Below are 12,673 nucleotides of genomic sequence, written 5' to 3' on the forward strand. Positions count from 1 at the left end.
TAAGATTATAACACAATGGTGACTGCTGTATCCCTATTTTTTGACATTTTTACCTATCATGTCTGTTTGGTTTGTTCATACATAGTTATTAATATAATGGAATTTTATATAGTCATACAAGTGAGAGGTTTAGCTAGCTTAAAACCAGGTTTAATCTAGCATTTTATACATAAGATAATGCCTGTATCATGTCAGGAATATGACAATTGTTATCCATTCGTTTGATGTGTTTGAGCTTTTGATTTTGCAATTTAATTAGGGACTTGCCGTTTTGACTTTTCTAAGGAATTCATATTTTTGTGATTCTTACATTTTCTTATGTTTTGTTATCAGCAAGCTTTTTATATCAGTTCTTGTCTTATATATCAAACGATCAAATGGTCAATTTTTAGACCATTTCTTTGTTTGTTGGCGTTTGTTTTTGTTGCAGTTTAGTGTTTCTTTGGTTTTATAATTGATGTGTTTCCCTCAGTTATGGTTAATGACTAGGTTTATAGATTTATGACTATTCAACAGCGGTATACCACTTTTCCCTTAAATTTCGAATTCAGCATTTTTTGGTATTCTTTTAACCTTTATTTGTTACATTGAAAGCTTCATTTTGCTGTGTTAACTTAACATAGTTAATGCAATAAATCCAATTAAATACTTTTATTTAAAGAGTTGATTTCTTGATAAAATAGTTATCCAATGTAATCTACCATGATACACATAAAATGTCACGAAATAACATTATATTTCCATCATATAAAACAACAACTAAGATAAAAAAATATCTATAAACGTGAAATGTCATTTGTGAAATAATCATGACTTATTCAATTCAAGTACATTATTATTTGTTTTATTTAAAACGATTAAATCCGATCATATCTTTTCTGAAATTTTCCAAAATAACTGATTCGTCTAGCTGTTCTGAACATATATGTACATTTCCCGTATAATGTCCTATGCCTATGACATGTTTGAAGATGACTGATTTTGCAACGAACAAAAATAGAACAGCACATTAGACATAAAAAATTGTTATACTACTTTCGATTAATTTATAGTTTGTGTTAAATGACACTGTAAGCACTGTTCGCTATTTCGCATTGGCAAGCTTTTTTTTAGTGGAGAAAGCCGGAAAAAACCAACTATCATAAGCTTAAAAACTGGCATTCCAAGTTATTTCAAATCGAGGTCGAATAAATCCGCCACGTACGGGGTTTGTACTCACAACCTCAATATATATAAACCAGTTAGACCATTCGGCCATTGATGCTCCTTACTACATGTTTAAATAGTGAGTCAATTCTACGTGCACTGCTAATAGAATTTCGTATACCCTGCATTTCCTTATTAGTTCATGACATGTGATAGTAAGAATTTAGGAGGTGTTGGTGCTTTGGTGTGCTCCAGAATTTATAATAAATATTTCAGTACAAAATCGAATAAAAGTTTTAAAAAACTTCAATTTCGACGATTTTACTTTAATCAAATATTCAAACTGTGAAAGGTAAGATTTTTAGCGTGCACAATTCAAGTGATTTTTATGAAAATTGAATTTGACTCAACGTTTTGCACACCACATACATACATAATATAATTCATACATAATATAATTAGTAAATACCATCCACAGTTGTCATTTTGTTACTTTAGGCGAACAATCGGTTTTGCGACCTTATTTTATACATCTGATGACAACATGGGTCTACAACTTATATCAACCTTTTGTTTTTGGTAATACACATTGTTTGGTTATGTCCCTAGGAATTGTCATTTTTTTTTAAAATACGAAACAGCTTTATCTTACTGGCCTTAAGGTTTTTTTTATTTACTTTTTTTCTATATATATCACACATAATGTATACGATTACGGCGCTTATATATTAAAAAGGATTTTAGGTTTTAGGCAATCCCCTCCGTACCGAAAAAACATCAAACTCACCACTGTGAGTTTTCTCAATTGAGAGTTTAAAAATAGTTTGTTAAAAATAATATCAGTACTGAATCGATGATAATTGAGTCGTTAATACGAACAAGTGCTTTTATTTAAAAGTGTTTTAAAGAAAGAAATATATAATATATATACATATATATAAGTAAATATGATATATATAAGTAAATATGATATAAGTGCCAATGAGACAACTCCCCATCCAAGTCACAATCTATAAAAACAAACCTTTATAGGTCAAATATGTCATTGAAACTAGAAAGCTAAATTGGAATATGTATGTATTATAAACAATGTTGTCTATTATAAACCATATTGTCTATTATAAACCATGTTGTCTATTATAAACCATGTTGTCTATTTGATTTTGCATTATATATTCTGTTTTGTCAGTACACACTCTGACACATATACATGACATTGTTTTGTCAGTCCACACTCTGACACATATACATGACATTTAAGCATTGCCCATATTAATGTCGGAAATAAGTATTCCAAGTCGATAAAATTAAAACATTCGTAAGTATAATAAAAAAAAGCTATACATATGATAACGTTTTATTTTAATGAAAATTAACTGATTTAATCTAATAGGATGTTTTTATTATCTGGTACTTATGGATGTTTACCAAAAAAAGAAGTTTAAATTTGAAGTTAATGGTTTTGACATTTTCCTATCAAAAAGCATATATAGGAACAAGAAAAACATGATTAAGAACACAACACACATCAGAGGTAAGTTATTGTAACTTTATAAGTCTTACTTTTAAAAGTCAGGATTCACAATAACTGAGAAAGGAAGCAGCACAATAAGTATATATAAATATTCTTCCATTTGTGTGATCATGAGGATGAAAAATAAAGCATGCCAATCTATTCTGATTTAACTGAACAATATACGAAATTGTCACTGTCTGAAATATATAGGACCGCATATCTTTAAAAACAAAGGGCTTAATATCTAACCATATGCATTTGCGTTTTATAAAAGAGTAGTTCATTGCTTCAAAATACGACAGAAATTTTCTACTTATTCGGATGCTTAACACATAGAATCAATGCACAAAGTAATAGAATAGTATACAAAATGAAAATTAAATAAAATTCCGCGAACGTTTAATAATTCTTAGTCATTTAGTCATTTCGAAACATGACTTAGTTTTTAATGAAGGAAAATGTGTATATTGTAACTAAATGTTAACTTATATGACATCTTTTTGCTTAGATACTTACTTTTTCGATTTTAAACATTTTTCTTTATCAAAAATACATACACACACGATCTTCATTCTGTATTCATTAACAGATGTAAAACAAACACTTTCCATCAATTTTTCCCGTAGAATCTTTTCAATATTGACACAGAATAAAAATTAGAGTTTTGAATATGCAAAAAATATTTAAACAATTGAACAATTGCTAAACTAATCCCATTCGACCAAAATGACATCGAGATCGTTTCCGATTTGTACATTTACTGAACATAATCTATAAAAGAGGGACGAAAGATACCAGAGGGACAGTCAAACTCATAAATCGGAAATAAACTGACGACGACATGGCTAAAAATGAAAACACAAACAGACAAACAATAGTACACATGACACAACATAGAAAATTAAAGAATAAGCAACACGAACCCCACCAAAACTAGGGGTAGTCTCAGGTTCTCATGAAGGGTAAGCAGATTCTGCTCAACATGTGGCACCCGTCGTGTTGCTTATGCAATAACAAATCCGGTAAATAGTCTAATTCCGTAGGTCATATTCATGAAAGGGAAGGGGATTATAGTTACGACGTAAGGAACATATCCGATATCATTTGTGAAACGGTTATTCCATAACGGTCAACCAACTTGTGATGGCGTCCGTAAAATTTTCGAAGGGATGATTTCAACTTCACCCTTTGGAACTCTTGGTTCAATAGCTTCCTTGTGAGTAGCAACCCTCTATCAAGAAAATCATGTTAGGAAATGCAAGTACGGGAATATCGTATCAATTGAGAGATATATACCCCGTATGCAGGTGCTGCTGGAATGTTGCTATTTAGAAATGGAAATTTCCATAAAGGGGCATATAAAGACTCTTAACAATAAGGGAAAAAAAATGATCTTAAGCAATGCTTTTTTTACTTTGTTTTAGCTAAAGAATGATGATCAACATGTATATCCAAATAGCCAAAGGAATATTGTATTTATCAGTTGTCTCAGCAGGTGCTAATACGAATGGAAGCAGATCTAAAGAAGGTAACCAATGTTATATATAATTGTTGTCCATTCTAGTTTTGCATTCTAGTTTCTTTTTAAACATTGTTATCTTATATAATTAAAAAATACCTTATATCAATTGAAAACTGAAATAGTTAAAAATTCTAACACGGGTTTTTTCAAGTTTAAGTTCATATGATTCAGATGATTTTCTCTCTATTTTATTGGTTTATTAACTTGAACTCATCACTTCATTGGAAAAGTGAGTTTTGTTTTGTTCAGTTAACTCATTTTCGTATATATATCTTATATTTTTTTTTATATTGTCCTGTTTTGTAATAATGAAAGTGCTTTCTAACGGTTTGTATATTTTCACTACAGATTGCATCCTATGGCAAGCAGACGACATCTTTTCCATCTGTCATCTACGTTTGTCGTGTTCAGATGGTTCAGGTATCCAAGGCCACATTTGCCGCGAATCACTATGTGACGGAAAGAATGATTGCGACAATGGTGAAGATGAGGAAGAAGCTTTATGTCGAAGTAGGTTAACGAGTAATAAATTTGCCAATGTTAAAACAAAATAACGTATAAAACACCCTGATTGATTTTATAATATTTTATGGACCTCCTCCTTTTTGAATTTACCTTGGAGCTTGGTATTTTTGTTGAGACTGTTTTGTAATTGCATTTATATAATATATAGTATCAGAACATAAATTTTCAAAACCTCCCCAAAAAAATCAAGAAGATTCAATATTTTATAAAAAAAAATAACAACAATTGTCACAATAATGGAATGTCTTTTATTAGCGGAACGTTGTTCGACGGACCTTTGGCGTTGTAGCGATAACAAACAATGTATTGACAATGACGGACAGTGTGATGGATACGTACATTGTTTGGACGGATCGGATGAGTATCCTGACACATGTATAGGTAAACAAGTATTTATTTTTTTAAAGTATTTAGTATAAAAAAGAAGATGTGGTAAGATTGCCAAAGAGACAACTCTCCACAAGAGATCCAAATGACACAGAAATTAACGACTATAGATCACCGAACGGCCTTCAACAATCAGCAAATCCCATACCGCAAAAACATTATACATACATATATATTCAGTAGACAGCATTCTACATCGTCAAAACTAACCATTACCTTTCAAATGATATAAAGACTGTTTTGTCTAATATGTCTACTCGCTGATAATAACAGTTGCTGTGGATTGGTCGTGATAAAATTATTAGGTTAGTTTACAGTTTACAGTTGACATGCGTTGAATTCATCGCGTGCTGATGTGAATTTTTAGAGGAACTCCCCAAAAAATTTACTAGCCATCGGGTCGTTTTGCTTTTAAGCTTACCATCCAACATCAAGGTCGTTAAAAATTACCATTAAGGCATAGTTTGTGTCTGATAGATAATGGGCATGCTTTGATTCTGGTATAATTGCTTTTTTTAGAAGCTCGACGTTCTTTGTCAGAGATAATCAAATTTATTTAGATGTTTTTTTTTATCTTAAGATGACTTTTTTTTTTAAATGGGCGGTAATTTTAATTCCATGAAACCTATTCCACGGAGTAATTGAACAGGATGCAGTACGAGAGATAGTTTAAATAGCACAAAGTACAATCAAGATGTAAAGATAATTGACTAGATCAAACCTCCCTATGTTGAAGTGAAGAAACCTTCTAATACGTTGATGTTTGTATTTAAAAGCAAAACCATGTTCGGAAAGAGAAACAAAATGTGCTGATAAAATGATGTGTTTCGCTGAGACAAGTCGTTGTGATGGTTTCCCTACATGTAGCGATAAATCAGACGAGGATAATTGTACAGGTATGACTTTTGCCGTTATATATGATTCGTTCAAGCTAAGTCTGCCTCATATCATAAATCAAATAATAAATTGACAATATGGTCGGTTGAATACAGACTTTACGACAAAAAAAAGATGACTCCAGCTTCCAAATTGTGAAGTTTCCGCTCTATGCAGCAGCTTTCCAGCATCGCTAGAATATTTCGATCTGAGCGTCACTGATGAGTGTTATGTAAACGAAACGCGCGACTGGCGTTTTAAATTATAATCCTGGTACCTTTGAATTTTTCGGAAAAAACTAAGGATTTTGTTATTCCAGGAAAAGATTACCTTAGCCGTATTTGGCACACCTTTTTGGAATTTTGGGCCCTCAATGCTCTTCAACTTTGAACTTGTTTGGCTTTATAACTATTTTGATCTGAGCGTCATTGATGAGTCTTATGAAGACGGAATGCGCGTCGGGCGTTTTAAATTATAATACTGGTACCTTTGATAACTATTTACACCACTGGGTCGATGCCATTGCTGTTGGAAGTTTCGTCTCCGAGGGTATCACCAGCCCAGTAGTCAACACATCGGTGTTGACATGAATATCAATTATATGGTCATTTTTATAAATTCAATGTTGATAAAACTTTAAATTTTTGGAAAAAACTAAGGATTTTCTTATTCAAGGAAGAGATTACCTTAGCCGTATTTGGCACAACTTTTTGGAATTTTGGGTCTTCAATGCTCTTCAACTTTGAACTTGTTTGCCTTTATAACTATTTCGATCTGAGCGTCATTGATGAGTCTTATGAAGACGAAACGCGCGTCTGGTTTTTGAATTATAATCCTGGTACCTTTGATAACTATTTAAACCACTGGGTAGATGCCACTGCTGGTGGACGTTTCGTGTCCGAGGGTATCATCAGCCCGGTAGACAGCACTTCGGTGTTGACATGATAATCAATTATATGGTAATTTTTATAAATTTTCTGTTGATAAAACTTAGAATTTTTGGAAAAACTAAGGATTTTCTTATTCCAGGAATAGATTACCTTAGCCGTATTTGCCACAACTTTTTGGATTTTAGTGTCCTCAATGCCCTTCAACATTGTACTTGTTTGCCTTTATAACTATTTCGATCTGAGCGTCACTGATGAGTCTTATGTAGAAGAAACGCGCGTCTGGCGTATTAAATAATAATCCTGGTACCTTTGATAACCATATTTCAGGTCTTGCATTTCCTATCATGATCACTTGATTGAAGATTACTGGTTTCAAGGAAGTTATTAAACCAATCGTTTTAATTGTGATGTTAAAAATCATTAATTCGAATGTTTAACGGGTGCCTTCAGTTTTTATTTCACTGCAACTGTCATACAAGTGAGAGGTTTAGCCACTGCTGGTGGACTTTTCGTTCGCGAGGGTATCACCAGCCCAGTAGCCAACATTTCAATGTTGACATGCATATCAATAATGTGGTCATTTTAATAAATTTCCTGTTACAAAACTTTGAATTTTTCGAAAAACTAAGGATTTTCCTATCCCAGGCATATATTAATTACCTTAGCCGTATTTGGCACAACTTTTTGGAATTGTGGATCCTCAATGCTCTTCAACTTTGTACTTGTTTGGCTTTATGAATAGTTTGATATGAGCGTCACTGATGAGTCTTATGAAGACGAAACGCGCGTCTGGCGTACTAAATTATAATCCTGGTACCTTTGACAACTATTAGCGCTATAAAATCAGATTCAATCCACCTATATCTAAAAATTTAAAAATGCCTCTACCAAGTCATATATTACAGTTACTGTTTATTCGTTTGATGTGTTTTATCATTTGATTAGGGACTTTCCGTTTTGAATTGTCCTCGGACTTTTTGGAAACGTGATAATTCGTTGTTATAATGATACTACATTTTGTGCAGATGATATGCATGAAAAAGAGGGTGTATATATCAGGTCCTTAATCATATATAGGTTACGGTGTTTTACCGATGTTCAAAGGTAATAAGTCGATTAAGAAGGAATTAAACAAAAACATAAGAAATCGAAAGAACTCAAAACATAGCGATACAGAATGGATTAAATTGTCATTTGTCTCCTGTTTTTCCTAGCATACATTTTATTTGTAAGATAAAATGGATGAACACGCAGAACCATGAGTCTATGAAAACAGGACAACATCATTGCCATAAAGCAAAATTACAAAGAGATAATATGATAAATGACATTACACACAACATGACAAGGTAGAGATAACGGCTTTAGACATCAAGTTCTATGCTTCAGAATTTCAGTGTCTCTGGTACATGTGGAAGTGTGGCGACAAGCAACAGTGTATTCATAGACTACGTGTTTTAATGGTGTAGCCGATTGCCTGGATGGCTCAGACGAGAACCCGGAAACATGTCAAGGTAAAAACTTGAAGCCAATATGTAATAACCTTTCAAGATCAGTTTCTGGCTAGGAATATTTACAATACTTTTAATAAAACTTTCAGACCTTAAATTCTGAAACCAGTCTTATGTGATGGCTTTTTAAAAAAAAATATTTCTGCAATCCAATGGTTATTGCAGTCTAATATTTGCAGAATAAAATGTTGAGATATATAGCCAGAGTCGCTATAATATCAAGTTACTCTTAATGCAATTTTCAAAAGTAATGGTTTTATTTTCAAAATTATTCAGTGAGTTCCCCCAAATTACCTGGTTTTTTTTCTGTGATGAAGGTTCGTCTGTTCAACGCCTGATATTACCCAACATTTAAATACTTCTATATAAAATTCAGAAATGTGTTTGGTTTATTCTAGAATTTTCTCCTTCTCAAAATTTATCTTAAAAATCAACCAAATAATACCAACAACACAGAGATTTTTTAATGGAATGAACTTCCAGTTTGAAATATCATTACTAATGAGTTTACTTACCCAATCTGATTTGAGAGACATAAATTAATTTTGTATGTCGATCATTTGTAATCCCCCTTCCTCGTATGACTTTATCATGATATTTATTTAAACCTTATCTGGTTTTCCATCCCAGATGTATTTATAACATTTACTTTATAAATCTTTTCTAAATTTCCCTGGCACTGTACAGGCAATTGCCAAAAATGTAAAAAGTGGTAAAACTAATGTTTTTATAATAAGAATTTTCCCGATTAAAGTTTCCCCAATAAATGAAATCATCTGTCCATTTTCTAAATTTTATTCTCCCAGTTAAATTTTGTCCATTCTTCTTTGTTCTGACCACAGTATATTCCTAATGCTTTGACTGGTTTATTTGTCCAATTAATTCTTTACCATTTTTTAATTTTCCTATCCATATACCCTATATTTTATTTTTATTCAAAGTTAACCCAGAAAATGATCTAAAATATCTATTTCATTCATAGCAACTTTAATTTCTTTCTTATTACTGAGAAATAAAGACGTATTATCAGCTAACTGAGAACTCTTTTAGTTGTTCAATGGTAATGATGCCAGAGTTGCCAGTAATCACATGACCAGTTGGACATAGTTGTGTTTTAACGATATACATGAGCAATCCGGGGGTTTGTATTTCACATCTTTGAGGTTTACGGCAGGAAATCGCGCTTGCTTATATACGATTTTGATAGCCATACCATTAATGACGGACGAGAGTTCTTCTTAAGTCCCTCATTCCTCATGTTTGAGTTTCCTCCAGATAACCCTTTTCATTTCACCTAATCTGAAATCTATACCTAAAATATCGAACATAAACATTAAAACTTATGGATGTCGACCGATTTAGTAATAGAAGTCTAATCATCAAATGGAATAATAATCTATTGTTTCGATTATATCAAAGACTACCAGTGTTTCTTTGGAGGTATGAAGTGTTCAAACGGACTAGGATGTGTCTACGAAGAATACTTATGTGATGGATATGTAAATTGTAAGGACACATCAGACGAATCGACACAAATTTGCAAAGGTAAAGTATATCTATGATAATTAAGAAACTAATTTGCCGGACTTTCAGGAAAACATGTGATTCCATCTGTAAGAAATAGTTAAATATACACAAATGTTCTAGATTTGTCATTTAAAATATTACTAGAGTGCAACTTTTTTAATTAATGAATTACTGTATTTTGTATCCACTTTTTTATATTAACTTCTAACAATATAAAAGGATCTGCTTGATGTCACACATATTCATACTAGATACTTATATATAGTTGTAAGGACGTATCCAGTTATGATTAAACGTTGTTTATTCTGTTAACTTCAAATTCATCTATCTGCATCAGTCCCAGCTGCTGCATCCGTTCTGTTTCTTATAAAAAAAAAAGTAGCCTTTGTCTTCCAATCATGGTTCATCTCTTTTAATTTGTTAAACATAGTTTTTCTATGAGTGGAATATTTTCAGATACTTTTAGTATGTGTATTGAAAGAAACGTCTGTGCTAATAAAGGTTGCATTTCTGTAAATATTGACAATTTAGTTATTTCCATAAAGAACATTACATACTTGCATTTTTGTGATGTCATAAATTGGGTTCATACATGTACACTATTTAAGTTTGAGTGAATATAGCATATGCAACAGCCTTTTTATACAACATTAGAAGAAGCCCGTTTAAGGTTTTCACAAATTGATTAACTGATACAATGTGTTTATGTCACAACTCACTAGCGACACGTTTCGTCATCGGATGTTAAGATACTTGTAGAGTCGTCTGATCTTTAATTTTACAGATTGTGTCCTACTCCCGATTGTGAGATTTTGGCTGAGTGTGGATTTGTTTTGATGCATGCGTAGTAAATAACCAGTTTACTGTTGATGACCCCAGTGTCTCATTTACAATCGCTGGGTTTATGGCACTGCTGTTGGAGTTTGAATTCCTAAAGGGTATAACCAGTCCAGTAGTCAGCACTTCTGTGCTGACATGGAATAGCATTGATATGGTCACATTAATACAAAAATTTAGAATTTTTTAAAGACTAAGACTTTTTTACCTCAGAAACAGATTACCTTAGCTGTATTTTGCAAATCAGCGGTATTTGGCAAAACTTTTATTAATTTTGGTTTTCAATGATCTTCAACTTCGTACTATATTTGACCTTTACAACTTTTTTTAATTGGATCGTCACTGATGAGCATTTAGTAGACGAAATACAAAATTAAATCCTTGTATCTAAGAGGTTATTTAAGGAATCATGTAATTTCCACAGCTTTTGTTTGTTATTTCGATATATCTATAAGTTATCGATTTGGAAGATCTGAACAAGAACCCTGTTCTAGTTGAAGATATTAATTAACTAAAAAGTAGCAACTAGCAAGGAAACGACCATTAAACTTCAAGGGGCAGGGGATATGATTTTTCTTAAACAATATATATTCGAATCCCCAATTTGATGGAAATAGTATTCTAGCTATGCAGATAAAATGACGAAATTGTTCTGAATCCATATTTTTCACCATACTCTTTAATGTTAAATTTTGAAAAAAAATAACCATTTGATTAATAGCGTCAAAAAACTAAATAAAAATGTTCTCTCCATAGACGTTAAATGGTTGCTGTCACTCTAAATAATTAAGAATAAAGTTATTTTTTACAAATAAGTCAGGACATTCTACCATGTCCAGTGTAAAAATCAAGATTGCGAAGTGGTGTAATACCATTTTTTTCAGATTACCCCTGTCCACCAGGTAAATGGAAATGTAGAGACAATAGACTGTGGATAAATGAGGAACTGGTTTGCGACGGCCAAAGCGACTGCTCGGACGAGTCTGATGAAAATGAAGCTCATTGCAGAGGTAAATTTTTCAACAGTTTGTTTGACTAAAGAAAATATTGCATTATTTGCTATCCGATTTACGAACTTTTTATAAATTAAACGTGAAATAATAAATCGTCTTTGCTTGAAAATGTCTTCAACGGCCTTGATCATATTTTCTTATGTTTATATTAATGAAAATTTACTATAATACAATATAGTAGAAACTCATCAATGTAGGTTTAGGTGGCAGTTAAATCAAATGCAGAGAAATGTTCACATCTGTATTCGAGTTATATAAACATCATAACGTTGTATCTTAAAAAAATCAGTACTGGGTTTGAGTAGCTGTCAACAAATTTGTAATTTCATTTCGCAGTAAAAGGAAAGAATTTAAGTCATACTGTTTAAAATGACTTTCCTTTTTAACTAAAAATCCGGACCTTTTAATAAAAGATAGATAAAAGTTAAAAATTAGTTTGTCATTGTATTCAACTATGGATTCTGTGAGACAAAATTTCTGTTAAAAAATTAATGCAACAATAGTATACCGCTGTTCAAAAGTCATAAATCGATTGAGAGAAAACATATCTGGGTTGCCAACTTAAACCGAGGATAACACATCAACAATAAGAGGGAAACATACATAACAATAAACTATAAGATAACAACTGCCATATTTCTGACTTGGTACAGGACATTTTAAGAAAATATTTTTTTGGACCTGGTTTTATGGCTAGCCAAATGACACTTCACAGTGAATGGCAATGTTAAATATACCACTTAAATGACAAAACTACAGGATGGGAATACAGTACAAATAAACAGGATTAATGCAAGAACACCCAGGACAGAAAAATGCACAAATAAATAACATGATAGTACATTTGTCAAACTTACTCACAATGGTCTCATATATCTGCGATAATTTACATAAACTGAGTAAATGAACCCTAGTTTGATTAT

This window comes from Mytilus edulis, chromosome 4 (genome assembly GCF_963676685.1).
Source record: "Mytilus edulis chromosome 4, xbMytEdul2.2, whole genome shotgun sequence".
Classification (NCBI taxonomy): Eukaryota; Metazoa; Mollusca; class Bivalvia; order Mytilida; family Mytilidae; genus Mytilus; species Mytilus edulis.